Genomic DNA, 14,156 nt, shown 5'->3' with positions numbered 1-14,156 from the left:
TACAATGGCCTGAAGTGCGGAAAATTGATTTTTAGTTGAAACAATCGGGAAAAAAGGCGTCTACAGCAATCGGTGTTCCCAGGCGGTCACCCATCCAAGTACTAACCGGGCCCGACGTTGCTTAACTTCAGTGATCGGACGAGAACTGGTGTTTTCAACGTGGTATGGCCGTAGACGAGAGAAGACGAATAAAACCCGTAGTTATTCCAAACTCAAGTCCGCCGAAAATTGGTTTCTTTTCAAAAAAACTAGGCGTCTACAGCACCCGGTGTTCCCAGGCGGTCACCCATCCAAGTACTGACCGGGCCCGACGTTGCTTAACTTCAGTGATCGGACGAGAACTGGTGTTTTCAACGTGGTGTGGCCGTAGACGAGAGAAGGCGAATAAAACCCGTAGTTATGCTTAACTCAAGTCCGCCGAAAATTGGTTTCTTTTCAAAAAACTAGGCGTCTACAGCACCCGGTGTTCCCAGGCGGTCACCCATCCAAGTACTGACCGGGCCCGACGTTGCTTAACTTCAGTGATCGGACGAGAACTGGTGTTTTCAACGTGGTGTGGCCGTAGACGAGCGAAGGTGAATAAAACCCGTAGTTATTTTTACTCAAATTCTTTCTGTATCTTTTTTCCCCCGGGGCGGAGGGGGGGGGGAGCTAATGTTATGCCAAAGAAGACGTACAATGGCCTGAAGTGCGGAAAATTGATTTTTAGTTGAAACAATCGGGAAAAAAGGCGTCTACAGCACCCGGTGTTCCCAGGCGGTCACCCATCCAAGTACTAACCGGGCCCGACGTTGCTTAACTTCAGTGATCGGACGAGAACTGGTGTTTTCAACGTGGTATGGCCGTAGACGAGAGAAGACGAATAAAACCCGTAGTTATTCCAAACGCAAGTCCGCCGAAAATTGGTTTCTTTTCAAAAAAACTAGGCGTCTACAGCACCCGGTGTTCCCAGGCGGTCACCCATCCAAGTACTGACCGGGCCCGACGTTGCTTAACTTCAGTGATCGGACGAGAACTGGTGTTTTCAACGTGGTGTGGCCGTAGACGAGAGAAGGCGAATAAAACCCGTAGTTATGCTTAACTCAAGTCCGCCGAAAATTGGTTTCTTTTCAAAAAACTAGGCGTCTACAGCACCCGGTGTTCCCAGGCGGTCAACCCATCCAAGTACTGACCGGGCCCGACGTTGCTTAACTTCAGTGATCGGACGAGAACTGGTGTTTTCAACGTGGTGTGGCCGTAGACGAGCGAAGGTGAATAAAACCCGTAGTTATTTTTACTCAAATTCTTTCTGTATCTTTTTTCCCCCGGGGCGGAGGGGGGGGGGAGCTAATGTTATGCCAAAGAAGACGTACAATGGCCTGAAGTGCGGAAAATTGATTTTTAGTTGAAACAATCGGGAAAAAAGGCGTCTACAGCACCCGGTGTTCCCAGGCGGTCACCCATCCAAGTACTAACCGGGCCCGACGTTGCTTAACTTCAGTGATCGGACGAGAACTGGTGTTTTCAACGTGGTATGGCCGTAGACGAGAGAAGACGAATAAAACCCGTAGTTATTCCAAACTCAAGTCCGCCGAAAATTGGTTTCTTTTCAAAAAAACTAGGCGTCTACAGCACCCGGTGTTCCCAGGCGGTCACCCATCCAAGTACTGACCGGGCCCGACGTTGCTTAACTTCAGTGATCGGACGAGAACTGGTGTTTTCAACGTGGTGTGGCCGTAGACGAGAGAAGGCGAATAAAACCCGTAGTTATGCTTAACTCAAGTCCGCCGAAAATTGGTTTCTTTTCAAAAAACTAGGCGTCTACAGCACCCGGTGTTCCCAGGCGGTCACCCATCCAAGTACTGACCGGGCCCGACGTTGCTTAACTTCAGTGATCGGACGAGAACTGGTGTTTTCAACGTGGTGTGGCCGTAGACGAGCGAAGGTGAATAAAACCCGTAGTTATTTTTACTCAAATTCTTTCTGTATCTTTTTTCCCCCGGGGCGGAGGGGGGGGGGGAGCTAATGTTATGCCAAAGAAGACGTACAATGGCCTGAAGTGCGGAAAATTGATTTTTAGTTGAAACAATCGGGAAAAAAGGCGTCTACAGCACCCGGTGTTCCCAGGCGGTCACCCATCCAAGTACTAACCGGGCCCGACGTTGCTTAACTTCAGTGATCGGACGAGAACTGGTGTTTTCAACGTGGTATGGCCGTAGACGAGAGAAGACGAATAAAACCCGTAGTTATTCCAAACTCAAGTCCGCCGAAAATTGGTTTCTTTTCAAAAAAACTAGGCGTCTACAGCACCCGGTGTTCCCAGGCGGTCACCCATCCAAGTACTGACCGGGCCCGACGTTGCTTAACTTCAGTGATCGGACGAGAACTGGTGTTTTCAACGTGGTGTGGCCGTAGACGAGAGAAGGCGAATAAAACCCGTAGTTATGCTTAACTCAAGTCCGCCGAAAATTGGTTTCTTTTCAAAAAACTAGGCGTCTACAGCACCCGGTGTTCCCAGGCGGTCACCCATCCAAGTACTGACCGGGCCCGACGTTGCTTAACTTCAGTGATCGGACGAGAACTGGTGTTTTCAACGTGGTGTGGCCGTAGACGAGCGAAGGTGAATAAAACCCGTAGTTATTTTTACTCAAATTCTTTCTGTATCTTTTTTCCCCCGGGGCGGAGGGGGGGGGGAGCTAATGTTATGCCAAAGAAGACGTACAATGGCCTGAAGTGCGGAAAATTGATTTTTAGTTGAAACAATCGGGAAAAAAGGCGTCTACAGCAATCGGTGTTCCCAGGCGGTCACCCATCCAAGTACTAACCGGGCCCGACGTTGCTTAACTTCAGTGATCGGACGAGAACTGGTGTTTTCAACGTGGTATGGCCGTAGACGAGAGAAGACGAATAAAACCCGTAGTTATTCCAAACTCAAGTCCGCCGAAAATTGGTTTCTTTTCAAAAAAACTAGGCGTCTACAGCACCCGGTGTTCCCAGGCGGTCACCCATCCAAGTACTGACCGGGCCCGACGTTGCTTAACTTCAGTGATCGGACGAGAACTGGTGTTTTCAACGTGGTGTGGCCGTAGACGAGAGAAGGCGAATAAAACCCGTAGTTATGCTTAACTCAAGTCCGCCGAAAATTGGTTTCTTTTCAAAAAACTAGGCGTCTACAGCACCCGGTGTTCCCAGGCGGTCACCCATCCAAGTACTGACCGGGCCCGACGTTGCTTAACTTCAGTGATCGGACGAGAACTGGTGTTTTCAACGTGGTGTGGCCGTAGACGAGCGAAGGTGAATAAAACCCGTAGTTATTTTTACTCAAATTCTTTCTGTATCTTTTTTCCCCCGGGGCGGAGGGGGGGGGGAGCTAATGTTATGCCAAAGAAGACGTACAATGGCCTGAAGTGCGGAAAATTGATTTTTAGTTGAAACAATCGGGAAAAAAGGCGTCTACAGCACCCGGTGTTCCCAGGCGGTCACCCATCCAAGTACTAACCGGGCCCGACGTTGCTTAACTTCAGTGATCGGACGAGAACTGGTGTTTTCAACGTGGTATGGCCGTAGACGAGAGAAGACGAATAAAACCCGTAGTTATTCCAAACTCAAGTCCGCCGAAAATTGGTTTCTTTTCAAAAAAACTAGGCGTCTACAGCACCCGGTGTTCCCAGGCGGTCACCCATCCAAGTACTGACCGGGCCCGACGTTGCTTAACTTCAGTGATCGGACGAGAACTGGTGTTTTCAACGTGGTGTGGCCGTAGACGAGAGAAGGCGAATAAAACCCGTAGTTATGCTTAACTCAAGTCCGCCGAAAATTGGTTTCTTTTCAAAAAACTAGGCGTCTACAGCACCCGGTGTTCCCAGGCGGTCACCCATCCAAGTACTGACCGGGCCCGACGTTGCTTAACTTCAGTGATCGGACGAGAACTGGTGTTTTCAACGTGGTGTGGCCGTAGACGAGCGAAGGTGAATAAAACCCGTAGTTATTTTTACTCAAATTCTTTCTGTATCTTTTTTCCCCCGGGGCGGAGGGGGGGGGGAGCTAATGTTATGCCAAAGAAGACGTACAATGGCCTGAAGTGCGGAAAATTGATTTTTAGTTGAAACAATCGGGAAAAAAGGCGTCTACAGCACCCGGTGTTCCCAGGCGGTCACCCATCCAAGTACTAACCGGGCCCGACGTTGCTTAACTTCAGTGATCGGACGAGAACTGGTGTTTTCAACGTGGTATGGCCGTAGACGAGAGAAGACGAATAAAACCCGTAGTTATTCCAAACTCAAGTCCGCCGAAAATTGGTTTCTTTTCAAAAAAACTAGGCGTCTACAGCACCCGGTGTTCCCAGGCGGTCACCCATCCAAGTACTGACCGGGCCCGACGTTGCTTAACTTCAGTGATCGGACGAGAACTGGTGTTTTCAACGTGGTGTGGCCGTAGACGAGAGAAGGCGAATAAAACCCGTAGTTATGCTTAACTCAAGTCCGCCGAAAATTGGTTTCTTTTCAAAAAACTAGGCGTCTACAGCACCCGGTGTTCCCAGGCGGTCACCCATCCAAGTACTGACCGGGCCCGACGTTGCTTAACTTCAGTGATCGGACGAGAACTGGTGTTTTCAACGTGGTGTGGCCGTAGACGAGCGAAGGTGAATAAAACCCGTAGTTATTTTTACTCAAATTCTTTCTGTATCTTTTTTCCCCCGGGGCGGAGGGGGGGGGGAGCTAATGTTATGCCAAAGAAGACGTACAATGGCCTGAAGTGCGGAAAATTGATTTTTAGTTGAAACAATCGGGAAAAAAGGCGTCTACAGCACCCGGTGTTCCCAGGCGGTCACCCATCCAAGTACTAACCGGGCCCGACGTTGCTTAACTTCAGTGATCGGACGAGAACTGGTGTTTTCAACGTGGTATGGCCGTAGACGAGAGAAGACGAATAAAACCCGTAGTTATTCCAAACTCAAGTCCGCCGAAAATTGGTTTCTTTTCAAAAAAACTAGGCGTCTACAGCACCCGGTGTTCCCAGGCGGTCACCCATCCAAGTACTGACCGGGCCCGACGTTGCTTAACTTCAGTGATCGGACGAGAACTGGTGTTTTCAACGTGGTGTGGCCGTAGACGAGAGAAGGCGAATAAAACCCGTAGTTATGCTTAACTCAAGTCCGCCGAAAATTGGTTTCTTTTCAAAAAACTAGGCGTCTACAGCACCCGGTGTTCCCAGGCGGTCACCCATCCAAGTACTGACCGGGCCCGACGTTGCTTAACTTCAGTGATCGGACGAGAACTGGTGTTTTCAACGTGGTGTGGCCGTAGACGAGCGAAGGTGAATAAAACCCGTAGTTATTTTTACTCAAATTCTTTCTGTATCTTTTTTCCCCCGGGGCGGAGGGGGGGGGGGAGCTAATGTTATGCCAAAGAAGACGTACAATGGCCTGAAGTGCGGAAAATTGATTTTTAGTTGAAACAATCGGGAAAAAAGGCGTCTACAGCACCCGGTGTTCCCAGGCGGTCACCCATCCAAGTACTAACCGGGCCCGACGTTGCTTAACTTCAGTGATCGGACGAGAACTGGTGTTTTCAACGTGGTATGGCCGTAGACGAGAGAAGACGAATAAAACCCGTAGTTATTCCAAACTCAAGTCCGCCGAAAATTGGTTTCTTTTCAAAAAAACTAGGCGTCTACAGCACCCGGTGTTCCCAGGCGGTCACCCATCCAAGTACTGACCGGGCCCGACGTTGCTTAACTTCAGTGATCGGACGAGAACTGGTGTTTTCAACGTGGTGTGGCCGTAGACGAGAGAAGGCGAATAAAACCCGTAGTTATGCTTAACTCAAGTCCGCCGAAAATTGGTTTCTTTTCAAAAAACTAGGCGTCTACAGCACCCGGTGTTCCCAGGCGGTCACCCATCCAAGTACTGACCGGGCCCGACGTTGCTTAACTTCAGTGATCGGACGAGAACTGGTGTTTTCAACGTGGTGTGGCCGTAGACGAGCGAAGGTGAATAAAACCCGTAGTTATTTTTACTCAAATTCTTTCTGTATCTTTTTTCCCCCGGGGCGGAGGGGGGGGGGAGCTAATGTTATGCCAAAGAAGACGTACAATGGCCTGAAGTGCGGAAAATTGATTTTTAGTTGAAACAATCGGGAAAAAAGGCGTCTACAGCACCCGGTGTTCCCAGGCGGTCACCCATCCAAGTACTAACCGGGCCCGACGTTGCTTAACTTCAGTGATCGGACGAGAACTGGTGTTTTCAACGTGGTATGGCCGTAGACGAGAGAAGACGAATAAAACCCGTAGTTATTCCAAACTCAAGTCCGCCGAAAATTGGTTTCTTTTCAAAAAAACTAGGCGTCTACAGCACCCGGTGTTCCCAGGCGGTCACCCATCCAAGTACTGACCGGGCCCGACGTTGCTTAACTTCAGTGATCGGACGAGAACTGGTGTTTTCAACGTGGTGTGGCCGTAGACGAGAGAAGGCGAATAAAACCCGTAGTTATGCTTAACTCAAGTCCGCCGAAAATTGGTTTCTTTTCAAAAAACTAGGCGTCTACAGCACCCGGTGTTCCCAGGCGGTCACCCATCCAAGTACTGACCGGGCCCGACGTTGCTTAACTTCAGTGATCGGACGAGAACTGGTGTTTTCAACGTGGTGTGGCCGTAGACGAGCGAAGGTGAATAAAACCCGTAGTTATTTTTACTCAAATTCTTTCTGTATCTTTTTTCCCCCGGGGCGGAGGGGGGGGGGAGCTAATGTTATGCCAAAGAAGACGTACAATGGCCTGAAGTGCGGAAAATTGATTTTTAGTTGAAACAATCGGGAAAAAAGGCGTCTACAGCAATCGGTGTTCCCAGGCGGTCACCCATCCAAGTACTAACCGGGCCCGACGTTGCTTAACTTCAGTGATCGGACGAGAACTGGTGTTTTCAACGTGGTATGGCCGTAGACGAGAGAAGACGAATAAAACCCGTAGTTATTCCAAACTCAAGTCCGCCGAAAATTGGTTTCTTTTCAAAAAAACTAGGCGTCTACAGCACCCGGTGTTCCCAGGCGGTCACCCATCCAAGTACTGACCGGGCCCGACGTTGCTTAACTTCAGTGATCGGACGAGAACTGGTGTTTTCAACGTGGTGTGGCCGTAGACGAGAGAAGGCGAATAAAACCCGTAGTTATGCTTAACTCAAGTCCGCCGAAAATTGGTTTCTTTTCAAAAAACTAGGCGTCTACAGCACCCGGTGTTCCCAGGCGGTCACCCATCCAAGTACTGACCGGGCCCGACGTTGCTTAACTTCAGTGATCGGACGAGAACTGGTGTTTTCAACGTGGTGTGGCCGTAGACGAGCGAAGGTGAATAAAACCCGTAGTTATTTTTACTCAAATTCTTTCTGTATCTTTTTTCCCCCGGGGCGGAGGGGGGGGGGGAGCTAATGTTATGCCAAAGAAGACGTACAATGGCCTGAAGTGCGGAAAATTGATTTTTAGTTGAAACAATCGGGAAAAAAGGCGTCTACAGCACCCGGTGTTCCCAGGCGGTCACCCATCCAAGTACTAACCGGGCCCGACGTTGCTTAACTTCAGTGATCGGACGAGAACTGGTGTTTTCAACGTGGTATGGCCGTAGACGAGAGAAGACGAATAAAACCCGTAGTTATTCCAAACTCAAGTCCGCCGAAAATTGGTTTCTTTTCCAAAAAACTAGGCGTCTACAAAGTACTGACCGGGCCCGACGTTGCTTAACTTCAGTGATCGGACGAGAACTGGTGTTTTCAACGTGGTGTGGCCGTAGACGAGAGAAGGCGAATAAAACCCGTAGTTATGCTTAACTCAAGTCCGCCGAAAATTGGTTTCTTTTCAAAAAACTAGGCGTCTACAGCACCCGGTGTTCCCAGGCGGTCACCCATCCAAGTACTGACCGGGCCCGACGTTGCTTAACTTCAGTGATCGGACGAGAACTGGTGTTTTCAACGTGGTGTGGCCGTAGACGAGCGAAGGTGAATAAAACCCGTAGTTATTTTTACTCAAATTCTTTCTGTATCTTTTTTCCCCCGGGGCGTAGGGGGGGGGGGGAGCTAATGTTATGCCAAAGAAGACGTACAATGGCCTGAAGTGCGGAAAATTGATTTTTAGTTGAAACAATCGGGAAAAAAGGCGTCTACAGCACCCGGTGTTCCCAGGCGGTCACCCATCCAAGTACTAACCGGGCCCGACGTTGCTTAACTTCAGTGATCGGACGAGAACTGGTGTTTTCAACGTGGTATGGCCGTAGACGAGAGAAGACGAATAAAACCCGTAGTTATTCCAAACTCAAGTCCGCCGAAAATTGGTTTCTTTTCAAAAAAACTAGGCGTCTACAGCACCCGGTGTTCCCAGGCGGTCACCCATCCAAGTACTGACCGGGCCCGACGTTGCTTAACTTCAGTGATCGGACGAGAACTGGTGTTTTCAACGTGGTGTGGCCGTAGACGAGAGAAGGCGAATAAAACCCGTAGTTATGCTTAACTCAAGTCCGCCGAAAATTGGTTTCTTTTCAAAAAACTAGGCGTCTACAGCACCCGGTGTTCCCAGGCGGTCACCCATCCAAGTACTGACCGGGCCCGACGTTGCTTAACTTCAGTGATCGGACGAGAACTGGTGTTTTCAACGTGGTGTGGCCGTAGACGAGCGAAGGTGAATAAAACCCGTAGTTATTTTTACTCAAATTCTTTCTGTATCTTTTTTCCCCCGGGGCGTAGGGGGGGGGGGGAGCTAATGTTATGCCAAAGAAGACGTACAATGGCCTGAAGTGCGGAAAATTGATTTTTAGTTGAAACAATCGGGAAAAAAGGCGTCTACAGCACCCGGTGTTCCCAGGCGGTCACCCATCCAAGTACTAACCGGGCCCGACGTTGCTTAACTTCAGTGATCGGACGAGAACTGGTGTTTTCAACGTGGTATGGCCGTAGACGAGAGAAGACGAATAAAACCCGTAGTTATTCCAAACTCAAGTCCGCCGAAAATTGGTTTCTTTTCAAAAAAACTAGGCGTCTACAGCACCCGGTGTTCCCAGGCGGTCACCCATCCAAGTACTGACCGGGCCCGACGTTGCTTAACTTCAGTGATCGGACGAGAACTGGTGTTTTCAACGTGGTGTGGCCGTAGACGAGAGAAGGCGAATAAAACCCGTAGTTATGCTTAACTCAAGTCCGCCGAAAATTGGTTTCTTTTCAAAAAACTAGGCGTCTACAGCACCCGGTGTTCCCAGGCGGTCACCCATCCAAGTACTGACCGGGCCCGACGTTGCTTAACTTCAGTGATCGGACGAGAACTGGTGTTTTCAACGTGGTGTGGCCGTAGACGAGCGAAGGTGAATAAAACCCGTAGTTATTTTTACTCAAATTCTTTCTGTATCTTTTTTCCCCCGGGGCGTAGGGGGGGGGGGAGCTAATGTTATGCCAAAGAAGACGTACAATGGCCTGAAGTGCGGAAAATTGATTTTTAGTTGAAACAATCGGGAAAAAAGGCGTCTACAGCACCCGGTGTTCCCAGGCGGTCACCCATCCAAGTACTAACCGGGCCCGACGTTGCTTAACTTCAGTGATCGGACGAGAACTGGTGTTTTCAACGTGGTATGGCCGTAGACGAGAGAAGACGAATAAAACCCGTAGTTATTCCAAACTCAAGTCCGCCGAAAATTGGTTTCTTTTCAAAAAAACTAGGCGTCTACAGCACCCGGTGTTCCCAGGCGGTCACCCATCCAAGTACTGACCGGGCCCGACGTTGCTTAACTTCAGTGATCGGACGAGAACTGGTGTTTTCAACGTGGTGTGGCCGTAGACGAGAGAAGGCGAATAAAACCCGTAGTTATGCTTAACTCAAGTCCGCCGAAAATTGGTTTCTTTTCAAAAAACTAGGCGTCTACAGCACCCGGTGTTCCCAGGCGGTCACCCATCCAAGTACTGACCGGGCCCGACGTTGCTTAACTTCAGTGATCGGACGAGAACTGGTGTTTTCAACGTGGTGTGGCCGTAGACGAGCGAAGGTGAATAAAACCCGTAGTTATTTTTACTCAAATTCTTTCTGTATCTTTTTTCCCCCGGGGCGTAGGGGGGGGGGGGGGAGCTAATGTTATGCCAAAGAAGACGTACAATGGCCTGAAGTGCGGAAAATTGATTTTTAGTTGAAACAATCGGGAAAAAAGGCGTCTACAGCACCCGGTGTTCCCAGGCGGTCACCCATCCAAGTACTAACCGGGCCCGACGTTGCTTAACTTCAGTGATCGGACGAGAACTGGTGTTTTCAACGTGGTATGGCCGTAGACGAGAGAAGACGAATAAAACCCGTAGTTATTCCAAACTCAAGTCCGCCGAAAAGTGGTTTCTTTTCAAAAAAACTAGGCGTCTACAGCACCCGGTGTTCCCAGGCGGTCACCCATCCAAGTACTGACCGGGCCCGACGTTGCTTAACTTCAGTGATCGGACGAGAACTGGTGTTTTCAACGTGGTGTGGCCGTAGACGAGAGAAGGCGAATAAAACCCGTAGTTATGCTTAACTCAAGTCCGCCGAAAATTGGTTTCTTTTCAAAAAACTAGGCGTCTACAGCACCCGGTGTTCCCAGGCGGTCACCCATCCAAGTACTGACCGGGCCCGACGTTGCTTAACTTCAGTGATCGGACGAGAACTGGTGTTTTCAACGTGGTGTGGCCGTAGACGAGCGAAGGTGAATAAAACCCGTAGTTATTTTTACTCAAATTCTTTCTGTATCTTTTTTCCCCCGGGGCGTAGGGGGGGGGGGGGAGCTAATGTTATGCCAAAGAAGACGTACAATGGCCTGAAGTGCGGAAAATTGATTTTTAGTTGAAACAATCGGGAAAAAAGGCGTCTACAGCACCCGGTGTTCCCAGGCGGTCACCCATCCAAGTACTAACCGGGCCCGACGTTGCTTAACTTCAGTGATCGGACGAGAACTGGTGTTTTCAACGTGGTATGGCCGTAGACGAGAGAAGACGAATAAAACCCGTAGTTATTCCAAACTCAAGTCCGCCGAAAATTGGTTTCTTTTCAAAAAAACTAGGCGTCTACAGCACCCGGTGTTCCCAGGCGGTCACCCATCCAAGTACTGACCGGGCCCGACGTTGCTTAACTTCAGTGATCGGACGAGAACTGGTGTTTTCAACGTGGTGTGGCCGTAGACGAGAGAAGGCGAATAAAACCCGTAGTTATGCTTAACTCAAGTCCGCCGAAAATTGGTTTCTTTTCAAAAAACTAGGCGTCTACAGCACCCGGTGTTCCCAGGCGGTCACCCATCCAAGTACTGACCGGGCCCGACGTTGCTTAACTTCAGTGATCGGACGAGAACTGGTGTTTTCAACGTGGTGTGGCCGTAGACGAGCGAAGGTGAATAAAACCCGTAGTTATTTTTACTCAAATTCTTTCTGTATCTTTTTTCCCCCGGGGCGTAGGGGGGGGGGGAGCTAATGTTATGCCAAAGAAGACGTACAATGGCCTGAAGTGCGGAAAATTGATTTTTAGTTGAAACAATCGGGAAAAAAGGCGTCTACAGCACCCGGTGTTCCCAGGCGGTCACCCATCCAAGTACTAACCGGGCCCGACGTTGCTTAACTTCAGTGATCGGACGAGAACTGGTGTTTTCAACGTGGTATGGCCGTAGACGAGAGAAGACGAATAAAACCCGTAGTTATTCCAAACTCAAGTCCGCCGAAAATTGGTTTCTTTTCAAAAAAACTAGGCGTCTACAGCACCCGGTGTTCCCAGGCGGTCACCCATCCAAGTACTGACCGGGCCCGACGTTGCTTAACTTCAGTGATCGGACGAGAACTGGTGTTTTCAACGTGGTGTGGCCGTAGACGAGAGAAGGCGAATAAAACCCGTAGTTATGCTTAACTCAAGTCCGCCGAAAATTGGTTTCTTTTCAAAAAACTAGGCGTCTACAGCACCCGGTGTTCCCAGGCGGTCACCCATCCAAGTACTGACCGGGCCCGACGTTGCTTAACTTCAGTGATCGGACGAGAACTGGTGTTTTCAACGTGGTGTGGCCGTAGACGAGCGAAGGTGAATAAAACCCGTAGTTATTTTTACTCAAATTCTTTCTGTATCTTTTTTCCCCCGGGGCGTAGGGGGGGGGGGAGCTAATGTTATGCCAAAGAAGACGTACAATGGCCTGAAGTGCGGAAAATTGATTTTTAGTTGAAACAATCGGGAAAAAAGGCGTCTACAGCACCCGGTGTTCCCAGGCGGTCACCCATCCAAGTACTAACCGGGCCCGACGTTGCTTAACTTCAGTGATCGGACGAGAACTGGTGTTTTCAACGTGGTATGGCCGTAGACGAGAGAAGACGAATAAAACCCGTAGTTATTCCAAACTCAAGTCCGCCGAAAATTGGTTTCTTTTCAAAAAAACTAGGCGTCTACAGCACCCGGTGTTCCCAGGCGGTCACCCATCCAAGTACTGACCGGGCCCGACGTTGCTTAACTTCAGTGATCGGACGAGAACTGGTGTTTTCAACGTGGTGTGGCCGTAGACGAGAGAAGGCGAATAAAACCCGTAGTTATGCTTAACTCAAGTCCGCCGAAAATTGGTTTCTTTTCAAAAAACTAGGCGTCTACAGCACCCGGTGTTCCCAGGCGGTCACCCATCCAAGTACTGACCGGGCCCGACGTTGCTTAACTTCAGTGATCGGACGAGAACTGGTGTTTTCAACGTGGTGTGGCCGTAGACGAGCGAAGGTGAATAAAACCCGTAGTTATTTTTACTCAAATTCTTTCTGTATCTTTTTTCCCCCGGGGCGTAGGGGGGGGGGGGAGCTAATGTTATGCCAAAGAAGACGTACAATGGCCTGAAGTGCGGAAAATTGATTTTTAGTTGAAACAATCGGGAAAAAAGGCGTCTACAGCACCCGGTGTTCCCAGGCGGTCACCCATCCAAGTACTAACCGGGCCCGACGTTGCTTAACTTCAGTGATCGGACGAGAACTGGTGTTTTCAACGTGGTATGGCCGTAGACGAGAGAAGACGAATAAAACCCGTAGTTATTCCAAACTCAAGTCCGCCGAAAATTGGTTTCTTTTCAAAAAAACTAGGCGTCTACAGCACCCGGTGTTCCCAGGCGGTCACCCATCCAAGTACTGACCGGGCCCGACGTTGCTTAACTTCAGTGATCGGACGAGAACTGGTGTTTTCAACGTGGTGTGGCCGTAGACGAGAGAAGGCGAATAAAACCCGTAGTTATGCTTAACTCAAGTCCGCCGAAAATTGGTTTCTTTTCAAAAAACTAGGCGTCTACAGCACCCGGTGTTCCCAGGCGGTCACCCATCCAAGTACTGACCGGGCCCGACGTTGCTTAACTTCAGTGATCGGACGAGAACTGGTGTTTTCAACGTGGTGTGGCCGTAGACGAGCGAAGGTGAATAAAACCCGTAGTTATTTTTACTCAAATTCTTTCTGTATCTTTTTTCCCCCGGGGCGTAGGGGGGGGGGGGAGCTAATGTTATGCCAAAGAAGACGTACAATGGCCTGAAGTGCGGAAAATTGATTTTTAGTTGAAACAATCGGGAAAAAAGGCGTCTACAGCACCCGGTGTTCCCAGGCGGTCACCCATCCAAGTACTAACCGGGCCCGACGTTGCTTAACTTCAGTGATCGGACGAGAACTGGTGTTTTCAACGTGGTATGGCCGTAGACGAGAGAAGACGAATAAAACCCGTAGTTATTCCAAACTCAAGTCCGCCGAAAATTGGTTTCTTTTCAAAAAAACTAGGCGTCTACAGCACCCGGTGTTCCCAGGCGGTCACCCATCCAAGTACTGACCGGGCCCGACGTTGCTTAACTTCAGTGATCGGACGAGAACTGGTGTTTTCAACGTGGTGTGGCCGTAGACGAGAGAAGGCGAATAAAACCCGTAGTTATGCTTAACTCAAGTCCGCCGAAAATTGGTTTCTTTTCAAAAAACTAGGCGTCTACAGCACCCGGTGTTCCCAGGCGGTCACCCATCCAAGTACTGACCGGGCCCGACGTTGCTTAACTTCAGTGATCGGACGAGAACTGGTGTTTTCAACGTGGTGTGGCCGTAGACGAGCGAAGGTGAATAAAACCCGTAGTTATTTTTACTCAAATTCTTTCTGTATCTTTTTTCCCCCGGGGCGTAGGGGGGGGGGGAGCTAATGTTATGCCAAAGAAGACGTACAATGGCC

General features: G+C 49.6%; 62 non-coding genes across 62 annotated transcripts; all 62 read right to left on the bottom strand.

Annotated features, from left to right (window-relative positions):
* Window positions 1-57: 57 nt before the first annotated feature.
* Window positions 58-176, bottom strand: LOC130011620 (5S ribosomal RNA). The gene has a single exon (XR_008786927.1). It is a non-coding gene; the product is annotated as a 5S ribosomal RNA (ribosomal RNA).
* A 77-nt stretch (window positions 177-253) lies between these two features.
* Window positions 254-372, bottom strand: LOC130012052 (5S ribosomal RNA). Its single transcript, XR_008787367.1, has one exon. It is a non-coding gene; the product is annotated as a 5S ribosomal RNA (ribosomal RNA).
* Window positions 373-448: 76 nt separating this feature from the next.
* LOC130012051 (5S ribosomal RNA) lies at window positions 449-567 on the bottom strand. The gene has a single exon (XR_008787366.1). It is a non-coding gene; the product is annotated as a 5S ribosomal RNA (ribosomal RNA).
* A 164-nt stretch (window positions 568-731) lies between these two features.
* LOC130011053 (5S ribosomal RNA) lies at window positions 732-850 on the bottom strand. Its single transcript, XR_008786358.1, has one exon. It is a non-coding gene; the product is annotated as a 5S ribosomal RNA (ribosomal RNA).
* A 77-nt stretch (window positions 851-927) lies between these two features.
* LOC130012050 (5S ribosomal RNA) lies at window positions 928-1,046 on the bottom strand. Its single transcript, XR_008787365.1, has one exon. It is a non-coding gene; the product is annotated as a 5S ribosomal RNA (ribosomal RNA).
* A 76-nt stretch (window positions 1,047-1,122) lies between these two features.
* On the bottom strand, window positions 1,123-1,242 carry LOC130011634 (5S ribosomal RNA). The gene has a single exon (XR_008786941.1). It is a non-coding gene; the product is annotated as a 5S ribosomal RNA (ribosomal RNA).
* A 164-nt stretch (window positions 1,243-1,406) lies between these two features.
* Window positions 1,407-1,525, bottom strand: LOC130011042 (5S ribosomal RNA). Its single transcript, XR_008786347.1, has one exon. It is a non-coding gene; the product is annotated as a 5S ribosomal RNA (ribosomal RNA).
* A 77-nt stretch (window positions 1,526-1,602) lies between these two features.
* On the bottom strand, window positions 1,603-1,721 carry LOC130012049 (5S ribosomal RNA). The gene has a single exon (XR_008787364.1). It is a non-coding gene; the product is annotated as a 5S ribosomal RNA (ribosomal RNA).
* A 76-nt stretch (window positions 1,722-1,797) lies between these two features.
* LOC130012048 (5S ribosomal RNA) lies at window positions 1,798-1,916 on the bottom strand. The gene has a single exon (XR_008787363.1). It is a non-coding gene; the product is annotated as a 5S ribosomal RNA (ribosomal RNA).
* Window positions 1,917-2,081: 165 nt separating this feature from the next.
* On the bottom strand, window positions 2,082-2,200 carry LOC130011031 (5S ribosomal RNA). Its single transcript, XR_008786336.1, has one exon. It is a non-coding gene; the product is annotated as a 5S ribosomal RNA (ribosomal RNA).
* A 77-nt stretch (window positions 2,201-2,277) lies between these two features.
* Window positions 2,278-2,396, bottom strand: LOC130012047 (5S ribosomal RNA). The gene has a single exon (XR_008787362.1). It is a non-coding gene; the product is annotated as a 5S ribosomal RNA (ribosomal RNA).
* A 76-nt stretch (window positions 2,397-2,472) lies between these two features.
* Window positions 2,473-2,591, bottom strand: LOC130012046 (5S ribosomal RNA). The gene has a single exon (XR_008787361.1). It is a non-coding gene; the product is annotated as a 5S ribosomal RNA (ribosomal RNA).
* A 164-nt stretch (window positions 2,592-2,755) lies between these two features.
* Window positions 2,756-2,874, bottom strand: LOC130011619 (5S ribosomal RNA). Its single transcript, XR_008786926.1, has one exon. It is a non-coding gene; the product is annotated as a 5S ribosomal RNA (ribosomal RNA).
* Window positions 2,875-2,951: 77 nt separating this feature from the next.
* Window positions 2,952-3,070, bottom strand: LOC130012045 (5S ribosomal RNA). The gene has a single exon (XR_008787360.1). It is a non-coding gene; the product is annotated as a 5S ribosomal RNA (ribosomal RNA).
* Window positions 3,071-3,146: 76 nt separating this feature from the next.
* LOC130012044 (5S ribosomal RNA) lies at window positions 3,147-3,265 on the bottom strand. Its single transcript, XR_008787359.1, has one exon. It is a non-coding gene; the product is annotated as a 5S ribosomal RNA (ribosomal RNA).
* Window positions 3,266-3,429: 164 nt separating this feature from the next.
* On the bottom strand, window positions 3,430-3,548 carry LOC130011020 (5S ribosomal RNA). The gene has a single exon (XR_008786325.1). It is a non-coding gene; the product is annotated as a 5S ribosomal RNA (ribosomal RNA).
* Window positions 3,549-3,625: 77 nt separating this feature from the next.
* On the bottom strand, window positions 3,626-3,744 carry LOC130012043 (5S ribosomal RNA). Its single transcript, XR_008787358.1, has one exon. It is a non-coding gene; the product is annotated as a 5S ribosomal RNA (ribosomal RNA).
* Window positions 3,745-3,820: 76 nt separating this feature from the next.
* Window positions 3,821-3,939, bottom strand: LOC130012041 (5S ribosomal RNA). The gene has a single exon (XR_008787356.1). It is a non-coding gene; the product is annotated as a 5S ribosomal RNA (ribosomal RNA).
* Window positions 3,940-4,103: 164 nt separating this feature from the next.
* LOC130011008 (5S ribosomal RNA) lies at window positions 4,104-4,222 on the bottom strand. The gene has a single exon (XR_008786313.1). It is a non-coding gene; the product is annotated as a 5S ribosomal RNA (ribosomal RNA).
* A 77-nt stretch (window positions 4,223-4,299) lies between these two features.
* LOC130012040 (5S ribosomal RNA) lies at window positions 4,300-4,418 on the bottom strand. Its single transcript, XR_008787355.1, has one exon. It is a non-coding gene; the product is annotated as a 5S ribosomal RNA (ribosomal RNA).
* A 76-nt stretch (window positions 4,419-4,494) lies between these two features.
* LOC130012039 (5S ribosomal RNA) lies at window positions 4,495-4,613 on the bottom strand. The gene has a single exon (XR_008787354.1). It is a non-coding gene; the product is annotated as a 5S ribosomal RNA (ribosomal RNA).
* A 164-nt stretch (window positions 4,614-4,777) lies between these two features.
* Window positions 4,778-4,896, bottom strand: LOC130010997 (5S ribosomal RNA). The gene has a single exon (XR_008786302.1). It is a non-coding gene; the product is annotated as a 5S ribosomal RNA (ribosomal RNA).
* Window positions 4,897-4,973: 77 nt separating this feature from the next.
* Window positions 4,974-5,092, bottom strand: LOC130012038 (5S ribosomal RNA). The gene has a single exon (XR_008787353.1). It is a non-coding gene; the product is annotated as a 5S ribosomal RNA (ribosomal RNA).
* Window positions 5,093-5,168: 76 nt separating this feature from the next.
* Window positions 5,169-5,287, bottom strand: LOC130012037 (5S ribosomal RNA). Its single transcript, XR_008787352.1, has one exon. It is a non-coding gene; the product is annotated as a 5S ribosomal RNA (ribosomal RNA).
* A 165-nt stretch (window positions 5,288-5,452) lies between these two features.
* On the bottom strand, window positions 5,453-5,571 carry LOC130010986 (5S ribosomal RNA). Its single transcript, XR_008786291.1, has one exon. It is a non-coding gene; the product is annotated as a 5S ribosomal RNA (ribosomal RNA).
* Window positions 5,572-5,648: 77 nt separating this feature from the next.
* LOC130012036 (5S ribosomal RNA) lies at window positions 5,649-5,767 on the bottom strand. Its single transcript, XR_008787351.1, has one exon. It is a non-coding gene; the product is annotated as a 5S ribosomal RNA (ribosomal RNA).
* Window positions 5,768-5,843: 76 nt separating this feature from the next.
* Window positions 5,844-5,962, bottom strand: LOC130012035 (5S ribosomal RNA). The gene has a single exon (XR_008787350.1). It is a non-coding gene; the product is annotated as a 5S ribosomal RNA (ribosomal RNA).
* A 164-nt stretch (window positions 5,963-6,126) lies between these two features.
* Window positions 6,127-6,245, bottom strand: LOC130010975 (5S ribosomal RNA). Its single transcript, XR_008786280.1, has one exon. It is a non-coding gene; the product is annotated as a 5S ribosomal RNA (ribosomal RNA).
* Window positions 6,246-6,322: 77 nt separating this feature from the next.
* LOC130012034 (5S ribosomal RNA) lies at window positions 6,323-6,441 on the bottom strand. The gene has a single exon (XR_008787349.1). It is a non-coding gene; the product is annotated as a 5S ribosomal RNA (ribosomal RNA).
* Window positions 6,442-6,517: 76 nt separating this feature from the next.
* LOC130012033 (5S ribosomal RNA) lies at window positions 6,518-6,636 on the bottom strand. The gene has a single exon (XR_008787348.1). It is a non-coding gene; the product is annotated as a 5S ribosomal RNA (ribosomal RNA).
* A 164-nt stretch (window positions 6,637-6,800) lies between these two features.
* LOC130011618 (5S ribosomal RNA) lies at window positions 6,801-6,919 on the bottom strand. The gene has a single exon (XR_008786925.1). It is a non-coding gene; the product is annotated as a 5S ribosomal RNA (ribosomal RNA).
* A 77-nt stretch (window positions 6,920-6,996) lies between these two features.
* On the bottom strand, window positions 6,997-7,115 carry LOC130012032 (5S ribosomal RNA). Its single transcript, XR_008787347.1, has one exon. It is a non-coding gene; the product is annotated as a 5S ribosomal RNA (ribosomal RNA).
* A 76-nt stretch (window positions 7,116-7,191) lies between these two features.
* On the bottom strand, window positions 7,192-7,310 carry LOC130012030 (5S ribosomal RNA). The gene has a single exon (XR_008787345.1). It is a non-coding gene; the product is annotated as a 5S ribosomal RNA (ribosomal RNA).
* A 165-nt stretch (window positions 7,311-7,475) lies between these two features.
* On the bottom strand, window positions 7,476-7,594 carry LOC130010964 (5S ribosomal RNA). The gene has a single exon (XR_008786269.1). It is a non-coding gene; the product is annotated as a 5S ribosomal RNA (ribosomal RNA).
* Window positions 7,595-7,835: 241 nt separating this feature from the next.
* On the bottom strand, window positions 7,836-7,954 carry LOC130012029 (5S ribosomal RNA). Its single transcript, XR_008787344.1, has one exon. It is a non-coding gene; the product is annotated as a 5S ribosomal RNA (ribosomal RNA).
* A 166-nt stretch (window positions 7,955-8,120) lies between these two features.
* Window positions 8,121-8,239, bottom strand: LOC130012075 (5S ribosomal RNA). Its single transcript, XR_008787390.1, has one exon. It is a non-coding gene; the product is annotated as a 5S ribosomal RNA (ribosomal RNA).
* A 77-nt stretch (window positions 8,240-8,316) lies between these two features.
* Window positions 8,317-8,435, bottom strand: LOC130012028 (5S ribosomal RNA). The gene has a single exon (XR_008787343.1). It is a non-coding gene; the product is annotated as a 5S ribosomal RNA (ribosomal RNA).
* A 76-nt stretch (window positions 8,436-8,511) lies between these two features.
* LOC130012027 (5S ribosomal RNA) lies at window positions 8,512-8,630 on the bottom strand. Its single transcript, XR_008787342.1, has one exon. It is a non-coding gene; the product is annotated as a 5S ribosomal RNA (ribosomal RNA).
* A 166-nt stretch (window positions 8,631-8,796) lies between these two features.
* Window positions 8,797-8,915, bottom strand: LOC130012064 (5S ribosomal RNA). The gene has a single exon (XR_008787379.1). It is a non-coding gene; the product is annotated as a 5S ribosomal RNA (ribosomal RNA).
* Window positions 8,916-8,992: 77 nt separating this feature from the next.
* Window positions 8,993-9,111, bottom strand: LOC130012026 (5S ribosomal RNA). The gene has a single exon (XR_008787341.1). It is a non-coding gene; the product is annotated as a 5S ribosomal RNA (ribosomal RNA).
* A 76-nt stretch (window positions 9,112-9,187) lies between these two features.
* Window positions 9,188-9,306, bottom strand: LOC130012024 (5S ribosomal RNA). The gene has a single exon (XR_008787339.1). It is a non-coding gene; the product is annotated as a 5S ribosomal RNA (ribosomal RNA).
* Window positions 9,307-9,471: 165 nt separating this feature from the next.
* Window positions 9,472-9,590, bottom strand: LOC130012053 (5S ribosomal RNA). Its single transcript, XR_008787368.1, has one exon. It is a non-coding gene; the product is annotated as a 5S ribosomal RNA (ribosomal RNA).
* A 77-nt stretch (window positions 9,591-9,667) lies between these two features.
* On the bottom strand, window positions 9,668-9,786 carry LOC130012023 (5S ribosomal RNA). Its single transcript, XR_008787338.1, has one exon. It is a non-coding gene; the product is annotated as a 5S ribosomal RNA (ribosomal RNA).
* A 76-nt stretch (window positions 9,787-9,862) lies between these two features.
* LOC130012022 (5S ribosomal RNA) lies at window positions 9,863-9,981 on the bottom strand. Its single transcript, XR_008787337.1, has one exon. It is a non-coding gene; the product is annotated as a 5S ribosomal RNA (ribosomal RNA).
* Window positions 9,982-10,149: 168 nt separating this feature from the next.
* LOC130012042 (5S ribosomal RNA) lies at window positions 10,150-10,268 on the bottom strand. The gene has a single exon (XR_008787357.1). It is a non-coding gene; the product is annotated as a 5S ribosomal RNA (ribosomal RNA).
* A 77-nt stretch (window positions 10,269-10,345) lies between these two features.
* LOC130012021 (5S ribosomal RNA) lies at window positions 10,346-10,464 on the bottom strand. Its single transcript, XR_008787336.1, has one exon. It is a non-coding gene; the product is annotated as a 5S ribosomal RNA (ribosomal RNA).
* A 76-nt stretch (window positions 10,465-10,540) lies between these two features.
* Window positions 10,541-10,659, bottom strand: LOC130012020 (5S ribosomal RNA). Its single transcript, XR_008787335.1, has one exon. It is a non-coding gene; the product is annotated as a 5S ribosomal RNA (ribosomal RNA).
* A 167-nt stretch (window positions 10,660-10,826) lies between these two features.
* On the bottom strand, window positions 10,827-10,945 carry LOC130012031 (5S ribosomal RNA). The gene has a single exon (XR_008787346.1). It is a non-coding gene; the product is annotated as a 5S ribosomal RNA (ribosomal RNA).
* A 77-nt stretch (window positions 10,946-11,022) lies between these two features.
* LOC130012018 (5S ribosomal RNA) lies at window positions 11,023-11,141 on the bottom strand. The gene has a single exon (XR_008787333.1). It is a non-coding gene; the product is annotated as a 5S ribosomal RNA (ribosomal RNA).
* Window positions 11,142-11,217: 76 nt separating this feature from the next.
* On the bottom strand, window positions 11,218-11,336 carry LOC130012017 (5S ribosomal RNA). Its single transcript, XR_008787332.1, has one exon. It is a non-coding gene; the product is annotated as a 5S ribosomal RNA (ribosomal RNA).
* A 165-nt stretch (window positions 11,337-11,501) lies between these two features.
* Window positions 11,502-11,620, bottom strand: LOC130012019 (5S ribosomal RNA). Its single transcript, XR_008787334.1, has one exon. It is a non-coding gene; the product is annotated as a 5S ribosomal RNA (ribosomal RNA).
* A 77-nt stretch (window positions 11,621-11,697) lies between these two features.
* On the bottom strand, window positions 11,698-11,816 carry LOC130012016 (5S ribosomal RNA). Its single transcript, XR_008787331.1, has one exon. It is a non-coding gene; the product is annotated as a 5S ribosomal RNA (ribosomal RNA).
* A 76-nt stretch (window positions 11,817-11,892) lies between these two features.
* Window positions 11,893-12,011, bottom strand: LOC130012015 (5S ribosomal RNA). The gene has a single exon (XR_008787330.1). It is a non-coding gene; the product is annotated as a 5S ribosomal RNA (ribosomal RNA).
* A 165-nt stretch (window positions 12,012-12,176) lies between these two features.
* Window positions 12,177-12,295, bottom strand: LOC130012008 (5S ribosomal RNA). The gene has a single exon (XR_008787323.1). It is a non-coding gene; the product is annotated as a 5S ribosomal RNA (ribosomal RNA).
* A 77-nt stretch (window positions 12,296-12,372) lies between these two features.
* Window positions 12,373-12,491, bottom strand: LOC130012014 (5S ribosomal RNA). Its single transcript, XR_008787329.1, has one exon. It is a non-coding gene; the product is annotated as a 5S ribosomal RNA (ribosomal RNA).
* A 76-nt stretch (window positions 12,492-12,567) lies between these two features.
* On the bottom strand, window positions 12,568-12,686 carry LOC130012013 (5S ribosomal RNA). Its single transcript, XR_008787328.1, has one exon. It is a non-coding gene; the product is annotated as a 5S ribosomal RNA (ribosomal RNA).
* Window positions 12,687-12,852: 166 nt separating this feature from the next.
* LOC130011997 (5S ribosomal RNA) lies at window positions 12,853-12,971 on the bottom strand. The gene has a single exon (XR_008787312.1). It is a non-coding gene; the product is annotated as a 5S ribosomal RNA (ribosomal RNA).
* Window positions 12,972-13,048: 77 nt separating this feature from the next.
* On the bottom strand, window positions 13,049-13,167 carry LOC130012012 (5S ribosomal RNA). Its single transcript, XR_008787327.1, has one exon. It is a non-coding gene; the product is annotated as a 5S ribosomal RNA (ribosomal RNA).
* Window positions 13,168-13,243: 76 nt separating this feature from the next.
* On the bottom strand, window positions 13,244-13,362 carry LOC130012011 (5S ribosomal RNA). The gene has a single exon (XR_008787326.1). It is a non-coding gene; the product is annotated as a 5S ribosomal RNA (ribosomal RNA).
* A 166-nt stretch (window positions 13,363-13,528) lies between these two features.
* Window positions 13,529-13,647, bottom strand: LOC130011986 (5S ribosomal RNA). Its single transcript, XR_008787301.1, has one exon. It is a non-coding gene; the product is annotated as a 5S ribosomal RNA (ribosomal RNA).
* A 77-nt stretch (window positions 13,648-13,724) lies between these two features.
* Window positions 13,725-13,843, bottom strand: LOC130012010 (5S ribosomal RNA). Its single transcript, XR_008787325.1, has one exon. It is a non-coding gene; the product is annotated as a 5S ribosomal RNA (ribosomal RNA).
* A 76-nt stretch (window positions 13,844-13,919) lies between these two features.
* LOC130012009 (5S ribosomal RNA) lies at window positions 13,920-14,038 on the bottom strand. Its single transcript, XR_008787324.1, has one exon. It is a non-coding gene; the product is annotated as a 5S ribosomal RNA (ribosomal RNA).
* Window positions 14,039-14,156: the final 118 nt, after the last annotated feature.

The sequence above is a fragment of the Patella vulgata genome, chromosome 2 (genome assembly GCF_932274485.2).
Source record: "Patella vulgata chromosome 2, xgPatVulg1.2, whole genome shotgun sequence".
NCBI classification, from domain to species: domain Eukaryota; kingdom Metazoa; phylum Mollusca; class Gastropoda; family Patellidae; genus Patella; species Patella vulgata.
The sequence above is the reverse complement of the archived record's forward strand: the minus strand, read 5'-3'. Positions and strand labels throughout refer to the sequence as shown.